The 23,848-nt window shown below is 34.0% G+C and overlaps 1 protein-coding gene across 4 annotated transcripts in view; it reads left to right on the forward strand.

Annotated features, from left to right (window-relative positions):
- The window catches only part of MDGA2 (MAM domain containing glycosylphosphatidylinositol anchor 2), an 842,328-nt gene that overhangs the window by 760,225 nt on the left and 58,255 nt on the right, over nt 1-23,848 (forward strand). The gene's annotated exons all lie outside the window — the stretch shown is intronic.

Here is a 23,848-nt window from a genome sequence, read left to right on the forward strand (position 1 = left end):
GGATTTTTAAAAGCTAATTTAATGTGTCTGTAGAATAGAAATGTTTTGGTAAAATGAGAAGAAACAATGAAATATGTTTTCCTAAGGTAGCTGAAGATTATAGATTGTGTAAGAATATCATAGCTTTTTCAAATGAACCACTGTTAAACTCAGTTATCCTTCGTTGGTATAAATGATATTTTTGAAATTTAAATGTAGGTCTTTACATTATTTCCTGTTACATAGTAGGTTATCTGGAGTGACTATTTCAGCATAACAAAACGTTTTTGAAGATTTATTTGATTACCACATAAGCTATTAGCTCTCTTTCACATCTTTGTATTATCCATAGATTTGTAAAATGTGTTTTCCACTTCCTTAGCTAAATCACACAATAACATTTTGAGTTTGGATAACAGAAAGGACAGAATTTGCTTGGAGAAAGATTGGTCAACCATCAGCAATCCACTCAGTGTTACTATCATAAGACCAATGTTTTTTTAATCTTGTTAACAAAGTTATAATAAAAGACTATGTAAGATACATCATTAAAATTAAGATACATTGTAAGTTGAATATTCTTATCCTTCTTGTCTAAGTATTCACAGGTCACAGACATGGTAGACAGGAGTGGATCATTTGGAAACTTGCTCTATTACTCTCATTTACTTTGGTCCCTAAGTAAATATGAGTAAATCCCAAATCCATATCAAAATTGTTTGTTGTACTCATTCTAATTTAATGATAATTTTTCTTGATAGAGAAGATAGAAAAAAGAAAGATCAGCAGTCTCCCTTGGTTTATGAGCTTATCCCTTTCTTTTTCTTTTCTCAACACAGTTAATATTTTTAGATCTTTTATATTTGGAGCATCTTAGCACATTCTTGACTTTAGACACCTCACATTCATTTCCAAGTCTTTACTACATTTTGGTCATTCACATTCATCTTTTATTACCCTATGTTTTCAAAAAACTAAGAACCTAATACCAAATTGCTATTTGTAAAATTGAATCATTTTATTTAGGTGTCTTTTCCTTTTTTCTGGTTATAGGTTTTTTTGCAACAATAGAGTCAGAATTTCATCTTTAGTTTCTCACTTTCTTCCTCAGCTATATTTCTTTGGAGTGTCTGTGTAACTGCCCTTTGCTTCCTGTATGCTGAAGGGCTGCCTGTTTTAATCTGCCGAATTAATTTACCCAACCCTACTCACCATTCCTTTCTTTACTCTAACAATCTTCTAAACCTTTGTTCCCAAAGTCTCAATTATGTATGCAAGTCACCTTCTCCATGAGTCAAATTTAACAGAATGATTACCATCTCTGTCCTCCCCCTCAACTGGAGCGATTTTAGCAGAATTAGACTTCCTCCTAAGAGGGATCCACCTAATTAAAGCCCTTCCTTCTCATCCATATCTTGTACTAGTTATTAATACACTACCTTCTATAATTTTTTTTGCTAGGATTGCTATGCTATTTTCCAATGACAGTTTCTCTTAGATTTTCCTTTCCTGATATGAACATCTCTGCTAAATTCCTGTCTTTATGTTTCCTGATCATAAAACTAGTATATAACTCCCTGATATGCAGTGACACACATTTCCCAGTCTGTGTTCATCCTTGTGAACAAATTAGTTAGGTAATTTCCCCCTACTCTGCTACTTTAGAATACATTATATATGCATGCATATATGTGTATAAATTTCCCCTTACTGTGTTTTGCAAAAATTATAAATTCCTGACACATCTGGTTTCTGATTCTAGCCAATCTAGCCTTATCATTTTTAGCTATATAACCTTGAACAGGTTTCTGAACATACCAAACCTAGGCTCCTACCTGGGAAGTTAAAGATAATGATACCTGTCAGGCAGTCAAAGGGTGGAGTGGAATACATCCCCCATTTATCCCACATGCCAGGTTCCCTTGTGCAATGCACTCTCTGCACAAACATCTGTGGCAATTCTTGCACTCATCTGCCTGGGTTGTGTAACAGTTTTTTTAAGTGCATCTTAAGACCTTAACATATCTACTATTTTTATTTCAGTTTTATTTAGTACACTGTATAACCTGGGCCTAAGTATTATTCCAAGCCATGATTTTCACAAAATAATTTCTAGACATTTTCTTCACTACGTCTTATTTTTATTTCAAACCTGCTGTCCTCCATAATATCCATTTTACTGATTCACATTTTTCTCTTCCACTTTGAGTCTTATTTTAAAGCCTTCCTGATCAGATCGATAAGTCTGCTGCTAACACTATTCTTCCCAAGTTTGTGAGATTCATGCTATGCACTAGAGGAAAACATATTTCTAGTGTTATAAACCATGGTCCAGAAAACAATCCTTTCTCTTACACAATTTCTGAAGCTAACTCTTTACTTGCCTTAGCATTATTTATTTTACTAGAATTTTCTTTTATATTTAGAAACAAGTATTATTTTTTCGTGGAGTGCTTTTTTTGTAATACTCTATTTATTAATAATTTTACTAAGATACTACATCTTGCCATGGAAGAGAAACTTTGATATATCTTTTGTGGGTGTCTCAATAAAGAGTAATGGCCTTCTGCTGTTCTGCCAATATGAATGGAAAGGAAATGTTCGTAGATATGGTGTAGTAACAGAAAGATCATGTATAAACACTACTCTTTTCCCCACTGCCATATTCTCTACACTTAACCCATGCAAAATGGCCTCAATAGACATCATTTCTTTTGAAGATACCCTTGCATACCAAAATTGAGGATGATAGGGCAGAAGCATTTTAGATACAATGAAATTGACATAATTCTTTAAGAATATCCCCTGTTTAATAATAGGACACAAAGTCATTAAGTAAAATAAGGTTATATTATCTTTAAAAATTTAGATTACTTCTTCCTCAGGTATGTACATTTGTTTATCAACATTGTTTTAACACACAATCAGACACCAGTGATTAAAATAATCACTCTTGAATTCTGATTGATGATCATTGTAATGAAGATTTTATATGACAGCATATGGCCTTTTTCATGTCCCAAGCTTAGAATCTTGAATCTATGAGCTTTTGACTGTAACCAACATAACTTGGATGATGTTTAAATGAACTATGTTAGGAATGTAACCTAAGCAACATAAATTTTAAAAATGGATTTTCTTCTCTAATAATTAGTATTTATGTCTTTCACTATGAGACTTAAGTTTTCTTCAAGGGATTATTAATTTATGTTACATATTTTATTATTTTAAAATCGTTATTTTACCCTATATTTTTATTTTGAGCCTATATATCTAATTTCTTCTATCCATAAATTATCTAGATTATCTAATGAAAAGTACTTCCCCTTTTAATATCAAACATGACCTAAAGTGTACAACACACTTCTGATTTGATGAAGTCTGAGAAGCAAATTTGATCCTTTAAGACTCATGGCAAATTCAGTTGTAAAGCGTCCGACTTTTTTTTTTTTTTTTTTTTTTTTTTTTGCGGTACGCGGGCCTCTCACTGTTGTGGCCTCTCCCGTTGCGGAGCACAGGCACCGGACGCGCAGGCTCAGCGGCCATGGCTCACGGGCCCAGCCGCTCTGCGGCATGTGGGATCTGATCTTCCCGGACCGGGGCACAAACCCGTGTCCCCTGCATCGGCAGGCAGACTCTCAACCACCGCGCCACCAGGGAAGCCCAGACTTTGTTTTTAATCCACAAACTGTTAGAAACTTTATTACTTATTCTTAAATTAAGTAAGATTATAAAATCACTAGTATATTATTAAATCCCTGGCTGGATGGGGTTGGTAAACTGAACCCAACATTCCTCCACCTTTCTGGTAAAATTAGCTGACCCTTTTGGTTAAACTGTAGGGTCTTTATTTAAATATAATGAGGAAAATTGTCTCAGAATTAGAGTATTGGCTTATACACTTTTCTTAAAAGTTGCTGCAGTCGATCTATAAAAAAGCACTGGAATTCTGGAATCACCGCTTTAAAAAACTTAAAAAGAGAACAGATATTTCATGTGAAGTTAAAAAATTAGTGTGGAAAAAAAGTTTTCTCAAAATCTTAATGTCCTTAAGTTGTACTTTTTAGGCTCATAAGCAATTGTTTAATCTCCTTAGACAGCTACTAGCCTCCCAATTGTTTGCTTCATTTGTTGCTTAACAGGAAAGAGAAAAAGGTTATTTGAATGTCTGCTTTCCTTAGTATCTAAGGAATTAAGAAACAAGCAAAACTATTTCTAAATTATCTGGATATACCAAACAACACAAACATCATTTGACTCCATTTAACATACACACTATAGGTTCTGATAATAAAGGATTTTAGACTTTTATACAGTTTCCTTTTTATATTCCTCCTAAGACATGCACAATGAATGTGACTTTTTGACTGTCATCTTTGGAAAGTGGGATATTTTATTGAATAAAATATTTTAATTCACAGTGTTCCTGTCTTCTTAAATCTTGTTATATTAAAATGCTTAGAATTATCATGCCCACATGCTTACCCAGTCAGTCAACAAAACTTTTAGTAAATTAATCATCTAGTGAATACCAAGATTTTAAAAAAGTATTGTCCTCAATGTCCTGTTAACAAAAGTGCCATAGTAGGAGCATGTCCAAAATTCCATAGTAACATGAATGGGAGCAGTTAATACTATGACATAGTGGTTAAGTGACATGATCAGCAAAGTAGAGACTTGTTAGTTTCTATAGGTAGGTTTATCTTCATAAATAGTTATTGTTAATAATGGCTAATTAAGAAATCGCTAATCACAAATACACATTTTGGTAAAATTGATTACTGGATGAATTTATTATAAATTTTATTTTGGTCTTCATGCGTGCTACTATAATGATTGAGTTAGAGTTTATTTCTCCTTCCATTTAAAACATATTTTTTATTTTATTAAATAATTCATTGCTTATTATTGTTTATTAAAGGGTTGATGTTTTAATAGATCATAGTAATTAAAATTTTATAAATTTATGGTATTACATAGATGACCATACGCATTGTAACTATGGTTATTAATACAGCTAGTACCTAATTTAATGCAGTGATAGAAGAAGCAGAAAAATTTGCAGAGATGGCTTTTTATGCTTTAGCATCTTGTATGAAGTATTAGTTTCTATGGCACAGTCTACAGATGCTAAAGGAAAATGGTAGAATAAGATAGAAGTGAATAGAATAGAATATTCTATTATTATGAATAATAATAATTATATTATTAGATAATATAATAATATTAGAATATAACAAAAATATTAGAATTATGTACATTAGAATAATGTACATAATTGACTTAAGGCCATTGGACAGATTTTATTGAGATAGGTGTTTGGCAGAACCATTTGACAAAGAGCATTTAATGCCAAGTCCAGGGAAATCTGTGGCAAATTGACAGATCATCTGAATTGATTTTATAGTCTTAAGTCATGAGTAAAATGACATCTTCTATAGATAGATTAATCTGATCATATCATACATAGTACATTGAATGATATTACAATAGAGGCAAGGCCACAGTTAGGCATGTTTGAAGTAAGTTTGAGTAAGATTTAAATTAGAGTAGTGAAGGGGGAGAGAAAGAAAAAATGAATTAAGAAAATTTTGAAATGGACAGAACTTGAATATTGATTTAATTTTGAGAAACAGTTTTTAAGAGTATAATGACCTTATGTTCTCTGCTGTTTACTTCAATTTCTTCCATGAATGCTCAAGAAATTATCAAATATATAGATGAAGAAGAGAGTAAGGGATATAGAGAAATGTAGAGAAGCCATTTTGTAAATGGTCTTTTTGGCTCTAGAAAAGAAATAAGCCATAAGCCAGTTGGTAAAAAAAATGACATTGTCTTGATATTCTAAGTGAAGGGCACTGCACATATTCCCTTTATTTCTATAAATACTAACATCACAATGTATCTACTAGGAGGAATAAGCACAGTAAATGTAAAAACCTGGATGCCCTACAGACCTTTGATATAGAAGGCTTTGTGAAATAAGGGTATTTTGTCTTGGAAAATTCCAAGTACTTTCTGAGGAGTTTTTCTGAGTCTGTGGCCTTTTGTACAGATTTCATTTTGTGTAGTAATACTGCTAAGGAAAATTAATTAGAATTTTCCTTTTTCTTGACCCTGAATTTAGTGGAAAATGAGCAACCTCAAAGAGACTTTTGGAGTGAAAAAGTATTAAATTATTGCCAGAAATAAGATATTGAATCAAAGTTTGCAAATATACTCATATTTTCAAATTGGTCTTGTTAAATTTGAGTTGATAGAGGAACATCAAACAAAAGTTACCGTAGTTAGAAACATGTTACTAGAATTTTTAAATTTTTTTTTGCGGTACGCGGGCCTCTCACTGTTGTGGCCTCTCCCGTTGCGGAGCACAGGCTCCAGACGCGCAGGCCCAGCAGCCATGGCTCACGGGCCCAGCCGCTTTGTGGCATGTGGGATCTTCCCGGATCGGGGGACGAACCCGTGTCCCCTGCATCAGGTGGACTCTCAACCACTGCACCACCAGGGAAGCCCCTGTTACTAGAATTTGAGTGAACACTTCCCCTTGAATGTGTAAATTTATAGGTCAGAAGGATTAGACATGAGAACCGAAGCTAGCAAAGATGTAGACATAAATGTACTGTATGAAGACAGTGATGATAGAAGGTCCAGTGCAAAAGAAAGAACTGAGAGGTAGAAAAATCTGCCAATGTCATGGAAACTAAGGGAAGAATACGTGAGTGTGTGTTTGTGTGTGTGTGTGTGTGTGTGTGTGTGTGTGTGTTGGTGGTGGAGGTATTTGTACTTGTAAATAAAATTTTTAAAGATTAAAAAGCCCTAAATTTTTAAAATACCAGATACTGACAAATCAGTGTTGCTTTAGGCTATCCCGGCGGGCCGCGCGTGCGGCCGCGTTTGAATGATCCTGAGTGGGCTCGGCCAGGGACCCGAGGGATAGTCTGGGCTGCCGGGGCGCAGTCGGTCAGCGCCTGGGCTAGGTGGAGGCGCCGCGGTACCATGAGGTGCCGGTTTATAAGAGATTATGGCATCTGAAACCCACAATGTTAAAAAACGCAACTTTCGTAATAATATTGAAGATCATTTCATTGATGTTCCTAGAAAAAGGATCTCTAATTTCACTAATAAGAACATGAAGGAGGTTAAGAAGTCTCCAAAACAGTTGGCTGCTTACATAACTAGCGAGACTTGTGGGATCTTAGCTCCCCGACCAGGGATTGAACCCACGCCCTCAGCAGTGGAAGGGTGGAGTCCTAACCACTGGACCGCCAGGGAATTCCCCCGAGTTTATCATCTTTAAAATTAATTAACAAATTTTCTGTTTTAGTTTCTGATTCATCAAATATCAGTAAATATTGCCCACATAAAAAAATTGTTTTGAGACCTCAATAATTTTTAAGAGTGCAAAGCATCCTGAGGTCAAAACATTTGAGAACCACTATACTAAACCATGAGATGTTGTCAATAGTATTTTATCTTATTCAAACAAATTAAATGTACTTCAACTTAAAAAAAAATCAGTGTTGCTTTTTTAAGAGGGAAATAGGAAGGAAAAAAAGATTGTATATAGGTTTAATATTATTCCAAGGTCAACTGATTACAAATTTAATTAAATCTACCTAAGCCTATCCTGGCTGTCCACTTGAATCAATATTTTATAAAGAAGAGAAGACTGACTGATATATTTCCTTGGATGAAAGAACAATTTTTAAATGTCTAAATTGTTTCTTTTACAACCTATAAACCTACAGATACATGGTTATTATGGATTCCAAGACTTTATCCTGTCAAAGAAACTATCCAACAGACCAATATATATATTCAGTGTCTTAAATGACTGGGAGTGTAGAGTTCAATGGAAAACAGTCACTTATTTTGTTTGTTTGTTTTTTGTTTTTTGGCTGAGTTGGGTCTTCGTTGCTGTGGGCTTTCTCTAGTTGCGGCGAGTGGGGTCTACTGTTCGCTGTGGTGCACAGGCTTCTCATTGCAGTGGCTTCTCTTGTGGAGCACAGGTCTTAGGCGCGCGGGCTTCAATAGCTGTGGCTCGCGTGCTCTAGAGCGCAGGCTCAGTAGTTGCGCACGGGCTTAATTGCTCCATGGAATGTGGGATCTTTCCAGACCAGGGCTCGGACCCGTGTCCCCTGCGTTGGCAGGCAGATTCTTAACCACTGCATCACCAGGGAAGCCCGAAAATAGTCACTCTTTCAACTACTTTTCAGGAAAAAAATGATCAGAACTTTAAATGAAAAATGGAGTTGGGATTAACAGTCATTTTCTTTTTTTCGGCTTTTAACACCATGCAAGTTGCTTGTTTGAGTACAAATTTGTTTTGTTTTTTTGTTTTTTTGTTTTTTTTGGTGGTATGCGGGCCTCTCATTGCTGTGGCCTCTCCCGTTGCGGCGCACAGGCTCCGGACGCGCAGGCTCAGCGGCCATGGCTCACGGGCCCAGCCGCTCCACGACATGTGGGATCTTCCCAGACCGGGGCACGAACCCGCGTCTCCTGCCTTGGCAGGCGGACTCTCAACCACTGCGCCACCAGGGAAGCCCTTGAGTACAAATTTGTATATGGATTTATAATCTATTTATGTACTGTATCTATGCATAAACTTAACACAGTTTTCTTTGTCTTATATCAGTGGTTCTCAAATTTGAGTGAGCATCAGAATCATCCATAGTGCTTGTTAAAAAACAGTTGCTGTGACCAACCCCCAGAGTCTGGTATAGTGGGTCTGGGGTGTGGCCCAAGAATTTGTATTTTTAACAACTTCCTGTGTGATGTTGGTTTGGGGCCACGTTTTGAGAACCACCGTTTTATATTTTCAGACTATAATAAAGAGACTAAGATCAGATTCCATTTTCATCTTTTGGCTTTTTCTTATACTAACATTCCTATATGATCTCAATATGAAAAACAGTAATATAAATACTGATTTAAGGACAGAACTTGGCATATGGTGCTCAATACCATTTGTGGAATGAATGGATTTGATATTTACATGTTATAATAGGTAACCATTAAGTTCCAACTGGAGGTGCATCCTCTAGTTATGCCTGGATTCATGCATTTCCAAAACCAGTGATTATTAAAATATTGTTCTCAGTCCACTGTTGAATTTCAAGATTTATACCATGGACTGAGAACTAACCCAACTGCAAATATTTTCTTTGGTTCTTCTGGGCAAGATATACACAGCTCCTTAGGCTTACATTTATATATATTTCTAAGAGCTTTTTTTTTTATAAGAAACCTATTAATGAGATATTAAAAGTTACTTAATTGTGGTATGTGTAAACTAAAACTTGCATTTGGTAATTCTGATGGCTAATTCAGTGCTTTACAAAGGAGCATGACTACCTTAAAACACAACTCCTCAGTGAACGTTCCCTCAGATTTCAAGAATGAATGTCAGAGTTGTCTTGAATTGATAACTATTTCCTATTACTTCTTTTCATTTCTAAATATAAATTAATATTTGTTTAGCTTTATCATTTTCAGTTGTATTTCTTTAAGTTTCTTAAGTTGTTTTAAAATATGAAGTCATACTTATTTTTACACTATTTCTATACCAAAAACCTGACTACTTTTCAGAGTTAAAATATTTTAACTAAAATAGCTGGAACAATATTTACCTTTGAATAATAAATGTTGAACATGACAGATTTCAATAAAATGTTAATAAAGTTACATACAATAACTACTGCTGTATGATAGCTTGATTATAGATTGCTGGCTTTTCCAAGTTTCTATTCTGTTTTAAAAAGTTCAAACAAGAAATGCAAAATATCACAAAGTGCTTAAGTTGCTATAGCGTACTTCAAATTAAGGAAACCATTTCTGAAAAGATGGAAGCAAGAAGTTGAGTAGAAATTTGAAGGTAATAGTTTGAATATCATAGGCATCACTTATTTTTAATAGCTGAGCTGTCCTTGATGTGTGTGTGTATATATATATATATATATCAATACCATACAGTCTGACACTATTCTAGGTGCTTTACATATATCATCATGTTTAACTCTTAAAACAACACAGTGAGGTAGATACTATTGTTATTTCTATCTTAAGGCTAAAGAAACCATGGGGTTAAGTAACTCATCCAAGATCATAGAATTAAATGAAAGACTAAGCTGGATTTGAACTCAAGTCATCTGGCTTAGAGTCTGGCAAGTGTAATTCAGCTGAATACCATCTGAGCCATGTGCCTTTATCTTTGTATTTTTCTTCTGTTTCCTCCTTCTCCCCCTCCTCCTCCTCCTCCTTCTTCTGATAGACTCTACCTTTTTTCCTAATTTCTCTTGTAGTAATTTTCTGTTGAAATTTTCTATCTCTTTTTGTATTAACTTCAGTTGCCATTCATATTTTAATTAAATTATACACTTCTATGTTTATAAACTTATGTCAACATATTTGAATATTATATTTTTATTTCCTTTAATCTCTTCTATATTTGAGAATATATCTGCTTTCCCATCAACAATGCATGTATATATTTTATACAAGGCTTTTCTGTTTCTGGATATCTTTTCCTCAACTTTTAATTTTATAAATTAAAATTTTAAATTTTTATAAACTTTTAGCTTTAAAATTTAATTTTATAAATTGTTCAATTATGATATCATATTAATATCTTTTTTAAAATTTTAATGATAAATGAAAAAATAAAATAATTGGTTTCAGAAAAAAATGTAAATTAGGAAAATATTCAAATATAATATTAAATACCAAAAATTCTGTAAATTTGGTATTATAACTGTTGTTTAGATGCAGAAATAATCTTACAGCATTTAAGCTGTATAACACATGCTCTACAGAGAGAGAGGTCACTGGGGAACTAGATTATTAACCTTTTTTGTTTAATTCTAAAAGCTCTCTTCTTAACTTTTATACTTTACTGCTATAAAACTAGATGTAATTCTATGAATTATTAGAATATAAAGAGAGATGGGGTTTTTTTGGAGATGAGATTGGATAGGCAGCACAGGGCTCTATCATGAAGGGCTGTAATGTCTACTCACCTCTTGCTGCTCCCTCTCCAGACAAATAAAATAAGTTTATAAATTAAAAATACCAATATAAGAATAGGGATTTGCTTTGCCTTAAATAAATGAGACTAGACAAAATGGGATTGAGCTTTATTTTAAAACAATACTTAAATCTATATTCTATATTTCATGTCAATTTATAAATAAGTCATTAATAAGAAAGAAGAATTATTTCATGTAATCAACAAAATATGTACTAAGTTCAGATTAAAGATGAAAGGCTCTGTCAAGCATTTGAGTTGCCAAAGGAGTGAGGATGGGAGGGTGAGAGGATAGTTCTTGCCTTCAGAGCATTTAGAACAAACAAAGAGATAGGCAACCAAGCAGATATCAAACTACAATACAGTTTGATAAGTATTATAAGTGTGAATATAAGGTATAATGGGAAAACATTGGAGGGGAACCTAAGATGACTTTGAGAGGTAAGGAATGCTGATGAAAGAAGTACTAGCAAACTGATACCAGAGGGGTGAAGAGAAGTTACCCAGATCAAGGGACTTGGATGAAATTAACAAGTGTCTGGATACAAAGCCAGCTTGATAACATTTGGAGAACCAAAAATAATGCAGTATATCTGGACCTCTCCTGAATCATAGTTCAGGAGAGAAGGAAGAGATCATAGTGGAGATACGAGGGACTGAGATCATGAAGGGCCATCTGAACTAGTCCAAAGAAATTGGACTTTACCTTGAGAGAAGTGGGAAGACACATAAAGAGCCAAAACAGAGGCGTCAAATAATCACTATCGTGGTACAAAATAAGGGACAGCATAGAGTAAAAGCTGTTGTTTTATTTCAAGTGAAATAATGACCTGAATCAGTGCTGCTACACTGGTAATTGGAGAGAAATTTATGTGGCAAAATCAGAAGGATTTGATGATTAAGTGTACATTGGGGAAAAAAGGGAGCAAGAAGGCAGAGATGAAGAAAATGTTCACTGCTTAAGTGCTTGTTGTCTTTACAAGATCTTATGTCACAACACGTTAATATTGGTTTTCTCATCTTTATATGTTAATAAAATATTCTTGAATGTTATTGTTTATATTGAAAGAAAAATGAACTGTTACTGAGATGAATATTAAGCAAATATATAATGGAATGTTTTCAAAGAAATGTAAAATGATGAATTTTTTTTTTAGTTCATTGCTTGTTACAGCTTTTTTTTTTAACTAAAACAAAAAATTTCACAATTTGTATGGAAATACAAAAGACCCTGAATAGCCAAAGCAATCTTGAGAAAGAAAAACGGAGCTGGAGGAATCAGGCTTCCGGACTTCAGACTATATTACAAAGCTACAGTAATCCAGACAGTATGGTACTGACAAAAAAACAGAAATGTAAATCAATGGAACAGGAGAGAAAGCCCAGAGATAAACCCATGCACATATGGTCAGCTAATCTTTGATAAAGGAGGCAAGAATATACAATGGAGAAAAGATAGCCTCTTCAATAAGTGGTGCTGGGAATACTGGACAGCTACATGTAAAAGAATGAAATTAGAACACTCCCTAACAGTATACTCAAAAATAAGCTCAAAATGGATTAAAGACTTAAATGTAAGGCCAGACACTCTAAAACTCTTAGAGGAAAACATAAGAAGAACACTCTTTGACATAAATCACAGCAATATCTTTTTTTACCCACCTCCTAGAGAAATGGAAATTAAAACAAAAATAAACAAATGGGACCTAATGAAACTTAAAAGCTTTTGCACAGCAAAGGAAACCATAAACAAGACCAAAAGACAACCCTCAGAATGGGAGAAAATATGTGCAAATGAAGCAACTGACAAAGGATTAATCTCCAAAATTTACAAGCAGCTCATGCAGCTCAATATCAAAAAAACAAACAACCTAATCCAAAAATGGGCAGAAGACCTAAATAGACATTTTTCCAAAGAAGATATACAGACTGCCAACAAACACATGAAAGAATGTTCAACATCATTAATCATTAGAGAAACGCAAATCAAAACTACAATGAGGTATCACCTCATACCCATCAGAATGGCCATCATCAAAAAATCTACAAACAATAAATGCTGGAGAGGGTGTGGAGAAAAGGGAACACTCTTGCACTGTTGGTGGGAATGTAAATTGATACAGCCACTATGGAGAACAGTATGGAGGTTCCTTAAAAACTAAAAACAGAACTACCATATGACCCAGCAATCCCATTACTGGGCATATACCCTGAGAAAACCATAATGCAAAAAGAGTCATGTACCACAATGTTCATTGCAGCTCTATTTACAATAGCCAGGACATGGAAGCAACCTAAGTGTCCATTGACAGATGAATGGATAAAGAAGATGTGGCACATATGTACCATGGAATATTACTCAGCCATAAAAAGAAATGAAATTGAGTTATTTGTAGTGAGGTGGATGGACCTAGATTATCTGATACAGAGTGAAATAAGTCAGAAAAAGAAAAACAAATACCATATGCTAACACATATATATGGAATCTAAAAAAAAAATTGTTCTGAAGAAGCTGGGGGCAGGACAGGAATAAAGACGCAGACGCAGACAATAGACCTGAGGACACAAGGCAGGGTAAGGGTAAGCTGGGACGAAGTGAGAGAGTGGCATGGACTTATATATACTACCAAATGTAAAATAGATAGGTAATGGGAAGCAGCTGCATAGCTCAGGGAGATCAGCTCTGTGCTTTGTGACCACCTAGAGGGGTGGGATGGGGGCGTGGGAGGGAGATGCAAGAGGGAGGAGATATGGGGATAAATGTATATGTATATCTGATTCACTTTGTTATAAAGCAGAAAGTAACACACCATTGTAAAGCAATTAAACTCCAATAAAGATGTTAAAAAAAACAAGAAAAATATTGGACGTCCAAATAAAAAATTTTAGTATGAATCTGATTTTTATAATAATAAAAAGACCAGCAGAAGAGAATAAGGCATTTTGCTAACTAGAAATGTGATTAGCAGATGTTTTCATAGTGTTAGGCTGAGAGGACTTACAGGACACTGAGTATGTGGGAGATGAAAATGTAGAGTCCACAGCTGATTTGCTAGAAATTAAGACAAGCAAAGAATGAAACTTTGTTTTAATTGGGATTGCTCAATGAGTGAGAGTTGGTAATTAATTTTGGTGTTGGCCTTGATTTTTTATTAGCTCTCTGTCAATAAATGTAAGTAGTGGCACGACATTTTGTCAGGATGGGCAAAATGCCTTTCTTGCTGATCCGGAAAGTAAGATACATCTTTCTACTGAGTAACTGACTCAATAATGCTTATACATCAATTCAATAAATACTAGTCTAGACTGTGGGAACGTTACAGTGACCCCCCCCAAAAAAAATCCTTCACTTTGTGGAGCTCCCTTATAGAGGATAAATTAACCCATTGTCAGACAGTTATAAAAGGCAATGAGTTCTAGCAATAAATCAAACTTCATGCTTATGAGTGCTTCATTTTTGTCTGTCAGTAGCTGATCAGTCATATTGCTGTTTAAAAGCAACTGGCTGACATGTACACATTGCTATATTTAAAATAGATAACCAACAAGGACCTACTGTATAGCACAGGGAACTCTGTTCAATATTCTTTAACAATCTAAGGGGCAAAGAATTTGAGAAAGAATAGATACATGTATATGTATAACTAAATCGCTTTGCTATACACCTGAAATTAACACAACATTGTTAATCAACTATACTCCAATATAAAATTTTTAATTAAAAAAATAAAAATTAAAAAAATATTCTGTGTTAAACCATAATGGAAAAGAAAATGAAAAATCATGTGTGTATGTATATGTATAACTGAATCACCTTGCTGTACAGCAGAATTAACACAACACTGTAAATCAACTATACTTGGATAAAATAAATTAGAAAAAAAGCAACTGGCAATAAAGTAGTTGTAGTTTACTATATTTTAGTACCATTTTGTATAACCAGATAATAACTTGATAAATTTTAATGTTTCAGAAGCATTGTGCACTCCTCTGCTTTGATTTCCTTACATTTGCTTCTATTTCCAGTTTGTGTGTGGTTTAGTGTGCCTATGCATAATGACGCAAACTGGTATCAGTAATTACATATGAGATAGTTTGCATGCAGTCTCAAAAGAATATAAATAAAAGTGTAAAATGGAATTTGAAAGATAATCAGTACTTTTGTCAAGTGAGAAAATGAGACAAGGTTTTATATGTGTTCATGCAAAAGTTACTACTTAGTATTTTGACAGAGATTTCAAGAAGTCCCACATGCTCAAAAATAGCTTTCCAAATCTTGAGACTGCACCACTGGGAATTGCTTTGAATGTCTGAAATCTTTTCTATCTTTATTTGTCTTCTTGTGTGAAGTGAGTACTCCAGATAAGATGAAATCCTGGACTTTTCATCTAGTTAGCAACTTATCGCAGATAACTTAATAGATAATGGTCTTGTGAGAATGAAATGAGATGAAAGATAATCATCTAGGCCTAGAGAAGAGTCTTCTGGGAGATTGAAATTTTTTTCTGATTATCTGTTTTGCATAAGGTTGTCCCCGCATGTTCCATTAATAGCTGTGACTTCTCCATGGCTTCTCGCAGCTGCAGAAATTCACGTTTACTTCCAGTGATCCTACATAGTCTACCCTGGTAGTACCACTTAAGAGACTAGGATATAGACTTCCAAGAACACAAGTGTGAGTTGTCTAAAAAGCAAGGATGTTGAGACCCTGAAGTTGGATGTATTGAAGGAGAACTCACTTGAGTGCAGGTTTTAGTCAAGTTTCATCTTATGAGTTTATGGATTTTTAAAGAATGATATATGCTATTCATTATTTGTGGACCCCTAATTCTGCAAAAGAAAACTTGCTAATGTGAACACTGAACCATATTAACTTGCATATTAGAGACATCAAAAAAGATTTGATAAAAATAAATAGCTCAGGTATGAATTTTCTCAACTATTCTTAATATGTTTGAACACTCAGTAATAATTCTATTTTGGGTAGCTGATCTGAGAATTGTATTAGGCTCAGAAAATTACTTAGTCTGCCTCACTGACATGCTCTGGATGTCTATATATTATTTTATGGATTATAATGTTTAAAATTATCAATTTTATTATTGCCAGCGTTAATAATAGCAATGCTGTAATATGTAACAAAATATTTCAAAGAAAAATTAAAACCTCTTATAAATTTTTCTTTTTATAAAACTTTTTATAAATTTTTCTTTTTTTAACAAATGTATGTTTTGAAACCACCTTTGTTTACAAAGTGATTCTAATTGACTCAAAAGCATCTAAAATCTTATTATTTTTAGTTAATATAAAATTATTTTATAATGTGTTCTATATTTGACAGTTCTAATTAGATGAATGCAAAACAACAGTAGTCAAAAAATTGCTATATACAAAGGTATTTAATATCATTTCAACTTCAAAAAACTGTTCCTTGTAAACCAAACTATCTTAATAAATAATTAAATAATGCTTAATTAGCAAAACCACAACCCAAGATAGAGTAGGAGCTTTTAGTGGTAAGAGTGGGAAGAGCATTTCATTATGCCATATAGTACAAATAACGTGACAGGTACATATATTAGACTAAGAATAAGTTCAACTAGATCTCCTTGGAAAATAAATAAATTATATTGGCTATCTGACACGGTGGCTCTGTAATGGAAGTGAAGAAGGAAAATATTTTCTTGGACTGGAAACATAATAAAGTTCCCCCAAGTCAACTATAGAATTGGACATTTTGGTCAAGATTAGAAAATAAAACTTTTGAAGCATGAAAATAAAATTTATTGTTTTGAGATAGTAAAAAGTCAAAGCACATAATGAGCCATCAATTTTATCTATAAATGCTACACTAGGCTAACTCTCCCCTAACACTAACATTAAATGAATATATTTCTTGACATTAAAAAAAACATAATTTTATTTTCTGGTGAAATCTATTAAAAATGGGAAATTAGGTTATACTGAAAAGAAAAGCACTGATTAATCTGTGTATTTAACTAGATCTGTGGATTCTCAGTGCCTTAGAGAATGCAGCAAATGAAGTATTGCCATACATAGTAGTGTAAATCTTCAGAAAATGTGTGTTTTCTCCACTTTAAAATGCTACCTTCAACATAAAGCAGATTCTTAGTCATTATTAGTTGATAGCATGAGGATATTATGCCCATATATGAAGCAATAAATATAGACAAATAATGGGAAGAAACTCTTGTTGTAACTCATGTATTATACACATTCTACATCAACACAATGCCAGGCCCACTTAGGTGCAATTGCTTAGAGAAAAAAAAAAAACAAAAAAAAAAACTCAGTTGTATAAAAATTATTTTTAACATAGCAAAAAGTTGGTATTTTAGAAGAAGATAGTTTTTTTCTTTTTCAAGCAGCATAACTTCTATGTATTCAAATATATGTTGAAAAAGTATGAAACCATATTTAGGAAAAGATAAAAAACACATCCTATGTGTAGTCCCTCCCTGCGATGAGGGAAAAGGAAATGTATCAGGAAAGAGGTAGATTGTGGGGTTCCATTAATCTGTAAAATTTTATCTCTTTTTAAAAGACATCTAACCAAAATATAAAATATTGATCATTTTATTAATAAATACATGGTTAATTGTTTATATATTCTCTGTATGTTTCTGCATTTTAACCTTTTTCATAGCTTCAAAATTGTTTTAAAGGGCTTCCCTGGTGGCACAGGGGTTGAGAGTCAGCCTGCCGATGCAGGGGACACGGGTTCGTGCCCCGGTCCGGGAAAGATCCCACATGCCGCGGAGCGGCTAGGCCCGTGAGCCATGGCTGCTGAGCCTACGCTCCACAACAGGAGAGGCCACAACAGTGAGAGGCCCGCGTACCGCAAAAACAAACAAAAAAAGTTTTTAAATTAAAATGCTTCCATAGTTCAGATGGTTGGTTTTTTTGGTCACACAGTCTAATAATCTTCAAGCACTTATAGCAAATATTCAGCCAGCTCATTTATTAGTAGAAAGGAAAAATAGTGGATTATGATATAGTGTTAATAGTGCATCTCATCTACAGAATTAGATATTACATAATGTTCAAATATTCATCAATTTCAGTGCTACAGTAGATTTTAAAGACCACCCTATATTACTACTGAGGAAACTGCAGCCCTCAAATTTCTTGATGGGCCCAAATATAAACAGCTAATAGTTATGAAAATAGAAATAAAAACTAAGTAACCAGACTTACATATTCCATCCTTAATCATCCTGGACCCTTTTGCTTTTAAGACATTTCAACTCAACTATATGCCTTTTCTGTTCTAAATCTGTTTAATGAATCTTGTTAGGTAGTGTCCTGGTGTTTTTATAATAAAATTTTAGTAATACATAAGCTACATTATAGCTATCATTTTTAAATAAAGATATAAAAGGACAAACACAATATAAAGTCCCACTTGAAATAGAAGAAAAACCACAAAAAAGCACTTCATATCCCCACAGGTCTGGGAAGGTTCATATGGAGTGATAATTATACTCTAGTATTGCAAAATCCAGATTAGGGCCTAAGGAATTGTATTTTAAATAATGTGGAATTTTTCTTTTCACCATAATTTTTGTGAGATCCTTTGTTCATTATCTGATTTGTCTCATTACACTTATTACTGATTACACACCTGATTTGTCTCATCACACTTATTACTCTCTGACATATTATGTATTTAATTTTTATTATTGTCTAGTGTTGTTTCCCACAGCTGAAGTGATAGTTTTGAGAAAGCTGGGTATCTTTCTTTTATTATGGTTATCATTATTGTTGTTGTTAATTTTTTTTACTATGAATTCCTAGTATGTAGATAATGGAATACTGTATATCTCTTAGTCTGGTTAAGTGCCTGACATATAGAAGGCACTCATTAAATCTTTTTTTGGTATATTAATGATGGTATATTAAAAAAATCGACTAATTATCATTTATGTGGATAATGAGAAGTATAAAAATAGTAAAAACAATTCAAATGTTAAAACTTTTTTAAAATCGAGATCTTGGTTACACTGTTGAAAAAATGAACTAACTTAAAAAATAGAAACATTTATTTAACTGAAGACATACTATTTCTACACTTGTATATAGTCTATATAAAACCCTTTCTTGTAAAACAAGGAAGGGAAAAGTGAGAGCAAATAATAAGTCGTGCTTATGTGTCCCATAAAGAGAGGAAGTAGAAAGAAGTTTCATCAGTGACTCTGGATTTAGACCATAGTAACATCTGTATATTTGCCTTATGAAGTTACTGCTGAAAACTCCTCCACAAGCCCAAGCAACATTGTCCGTGGTGGTGAATGATTAAGTTCCCAACACAAGCCACAGTTACCTCTTTTTAGGTTTACTCCCAGGGTTAGCCATAGTTCTTTAGTTAAGATTGCCATGCCAAGATGGTCCAGAGAAAGCTCCAGCCTTGGCCACCTGCTTGGCTCACCATTTTTAAGCTCTAGCAATGAGCCTAGGACAGTAGGGAAAGGAAAGGTGTAAGCATGCCTTTCCAAACTGGTTGGGAAAACTAGAGACAATCACAGGTTGGTGAAACAACATCTACAATGGCAGAGGCATGGAATAAGATATTTGGGTCTGTTTAATTCATTGTGTTATTCATTGCGTTTGGCACATAGCTGCAGTGCAGTAAATATTTGCTGAATAAATGAATGAGTATACATGCTATAATTTAGCTGGACATCAATACTAGGTTTGATTTTCTTTTCCTTTACAGTTTGAAAATATTGCTCCATTGTCTTTTTTATTCACTGATGCTATTGAGAAGCATATTGTCAATCTGATTTTCCAGCTTCCAATATTTTCTTTTTTATATATTCTTAAATTTTACTATAACAAGTTAAAGTGTGTTTGTTTGTATGTCTTTTTCTCACCATTATGTATATCTTTTAGTGCTTTAAAAGACTTTTCACTATGAAGTCATTTAAAAATTTTTTTTAAACTTTTATTTTGAAATAATTATAGATTCATGAGAGACTACAAAGAATTGTACAGGGAAGTTCCATGAACCCCTCCTCCAGCCCATTTCCAAGCCAAAATCCCACACAGAGTATATTATCAAAAGCAAGAAATTGATATTCATACATTCCATAGAGTTTAATGAGAACTCTCTAGTTGTACAGGCACTCATTTGCCTCTCAGGGAAACTTCTTTTTCTCCTGTGCTGGAAATGCTGCGTCTTGTAGTCATTTCCTCCAGGAAAAAATTTCTTTTCTCCCACTTTTCTCCAGGAAAGAAGAGTGAGGAGGAAAGAAAATACTCAGGTTATTAATCTGCCTACAACTAGTATATCCACTTCCCAGCCTTTTATCTGGTATGATTAAATTTTGGCCTCTCAGCAGGAAAAGCCTGAGCAAAGATCAACTCATAAAAATGATATGGGGTGGGTGAGGAAAAAAATTATGTGCCAACCTGTCTCCTCTTTGTGACATGGCCTTTTCCCATTAGGGTTGCAATTTAACCCCCTCCCCAGGTTCATTAATCTCCCTGTTGCTTTCATGGTGTCTCCAGGGTTAGGTCTGGAGAGGAGCAAAAATCCTGTTAATTTCCTTTTTATTGAGAACTGCACTGACTATTAAATACTACCTTTGATTAATCTGTGCTAAAATTTATATTGTTTTCCAATATTTTTGTTGATGTTATCTAATTAAAGTGATTGACACTCTTTGTTTTAATTACTTGACTGACCTTAATATATTATTTCCTTCCTGAAGTATTTGCTTTTAACCTTTCTTTTCAAACTTTCATTTTCTTTTTCTTTAAAGGAGCCACTGAACAATATGTGATTGCCATTAACTTACATTATTTGTCAAGTACCAAAGACCGTGTCCATGAATTATGTCCTCAAAGTTTTAGTGCTACCTCCCTAGACCTACCCACTTGATAAATCTGTACTTGGATGCCTCATTGCCTCTCAAATGTAAACATGTCTAACTGCTAACTTATTCTATTTCCAGCCCAGTCTTCCTCCAGTGTCCCTATTACACTTAATAGTCCTATCATCTATCCCATTGTTCAAGCCAGAGATAAACTGGAAATAATTCTTGACACTTCTGTTCATTCCTCCTCTCTAGTTCATCACCAATTTCTACCAATTTTTTTTCTTGAATATCCTCAAATCTTTTCACATTTATCCATCTCTACCACTATCACCAAATCCAATTTCTTGCCAGAGAAATTACCAGAGCCTCATGCTGAATACTCTTGTCTCCTTCAAATTGTTTTCCATAGTTATCCATTTTATTTTTAATTGCTAATATTTTTATTTTTGATTATACAAGCTCTGCTGTATATATTAAGAATTCTGTCATAAAGTTTGGAAATATTCTTTCATGCACTTATCCTTTCATTTATGGTATTTTTATTGTGCATATTTTTTAAAATTTTTATACAATTGAATTTTTCCATCTTATGGTTTCTGAATTTTAAGTCTTCTTGGAAAAGCCTAGCACACTCAAAGATCTAAACAAAATCACAAACGTTTACTTCTAATAATTTTATGGATTCATTTATTTACTTTAAAATTAGAATCTAGCTGTAATTTATTTCAATAAATTTTCCTTTTTTAAAAAATTAATTTATCTTTTGGCTTCGTTGGGCCTTCGTTGCTGAGCACGGGCTTTTTCTAGTTGGGGCGAGCGGGGGCTACTCTCCTTTGCGGTGCGCGGGCTTCTTATTGTGGTGACTTCTCTTTGTTGCAGAGCATGGGCTCTGGGCAATTGGGCTTCAGTAGTTGTGGCATGCAGGCTCAGTAGTTGTGGCTTATAGGCTCAGTAGTTGTGGTTCACAGGCTTAGTCACTCTGTGGCATCTTCCAGGACTAGGGCTCGAACCCGTGTTCCCTGCATTGGCAGGCGGATCCTTAACCACTGAACCACCAAGGAAGTCCTAAATTTTCTAAATAAAGAAAATGGGTAAAAATGATTACGATCCCCCAAACTAGGTCAGATCCCCATGTTAATCATGTTATAATTCCCAGTTTATTATTATATATTTTTGAGTGATAATTAAGTTAATCTTTTTCTAACTGCACCCTTTTTACTTACATACCAATTGCCTATCAGAAATAATAATACTAGTCTTAGGACTAGCAGATGTAATTATTGTTGTATTAGCTAACACTTATGTAATGCTTGCTTTGTGTTGCACATTGTTTTGAGTGTTTTACATGTATTAAGTCTTTTAATTCTCACAGTATCTCAGAGGCAGTTACTAGGTTAGATTTTTTTTTTTTTTTTTTTTGCGGTACTCGGGCCTCTCACTGTTGTGGCCTCTCCCGTTGTGGAGCCCAGGCTCCGGACACGCAGGCTCAGCGGCCATGGCTCACGGGCCCAGCCGCTCCGCGGCATGTGGGATCTTCCCGGACCGGGGCACGAACCCGTGTCCCCTGCAGCGGCAGGCGGACTCTCAACCACTGCGCCACCAGGGAAGCCCCTAGGTTAGATTTTTAAGTTCTATGAAGAACAAAGATTCTGTTTAATTTGTTTAAGTAATAGGCTGTCAGTATATGGCTCTGAATGAATTAATCAACCAATGATATTGTGTAACATTTTCCATTAAAATAAGGTATAACTGACTTTTGTTATTGAAAATGCAAATGACCATAGTATATACCTTTGCATAACATTGCTTGCTTCTCTGATCATTTTCAAAAGCAATATTCTAAGAATACTTGGATGATTAAGACATTTTTCTGGAAAATGACAGGAATACAGGATATAGGTATGAGGATAATATCAAGTTAAAATAATATTTAAGCATAAGCATACTTCATTAGAGTGATGTTAGATTATATGCTTAATAATACATGTAAATATATTAATAAAGAGTAATAACCTAAATATGGGTTTCACAATGGATATATACAGATATCACATTATGAGTTTTCTGAAAAACATTTAAATATGTTATTCTATAATAAGACATTGATTGCTTCAATTATCAATTTATTTTGTGCCATTTTGGGGGAAGGGGCTCACATATATCATTTCTTTAAACAAAAGACTGTTGATATATAACTGTTTCAGTATTTACTAATGAAAATTTGTAGAATGATTTCAGTAATTACCTCTTCCCTAAAACTAGAATTAGTTTCATGTTATAGAAAAGAGCTATAACTAGCTAAGCATCTATAGTCGGTGACATTTTTTAGATAAGGTAAATGTTAGCTTCTAAAAATATTGCTTTTAATTGTCATATATGAAAAGGAGTATGAAAATGCAATTATATGACAGTATGATACATCTTGGAGCTTAATATATAAGCTACAAAAACTTATCTATTTAAAATTTTCCCTTTAATAAGAAAACTTTGCTGTTGGAAATGTGTGATACACTCAAAGTTCTAATACCACATTATAGAATATTAGATTGTTGTTCATCTAAAATTTATTTCTCCCCAATTCTGATCTTCATGGAAAGAATGTATCCTGTACCCACAGATATTGAGCTTGGGCATGTGATTTCCTTTTGTCATTATGGGGTATGTACAGAAATGTTAGACAAATGTTAGTTGTAAGTCTAGGCATTAAGAGGCCTTGCATGATTTCTGCTCACCCTCAAGGACCATCTGACCTCATCAATGAGACAAATAGTAGCTTGGTGCTCCAAGAAGAATAAGAGACATAGAATTGACTTGAATTTGATCCATGACTAGTGACAAGTAGAATCAAGCGTAGATTAAATAAGCTGAAACTGAACCAACCTGCAGATGCACAAGCAAGAAACAGATGCTTATTGTTTTATGCCATTAAGATTTTCTGGTTGTTCATAAAACAACATTGTTATGCAACAGCTAACTGAAACAAGCATACTATTATTTTTTCCT

Source organism: Mesoplodon densirostris, chromosome 4 (assembly GCF_025265405.1).
Source record: "Mesoplodon densirostris isolate mMesDen1 chromosome 4, mMesDen1 primary haplotype, whole genome shotgun sequence".
Taxonomy (NCBI): Eukaryota; Metazoa; Chordata; class Mammalia; order Artiodactyla; family Ziphiidae; genus Mesoplodon; species Mesoplodon densirostris.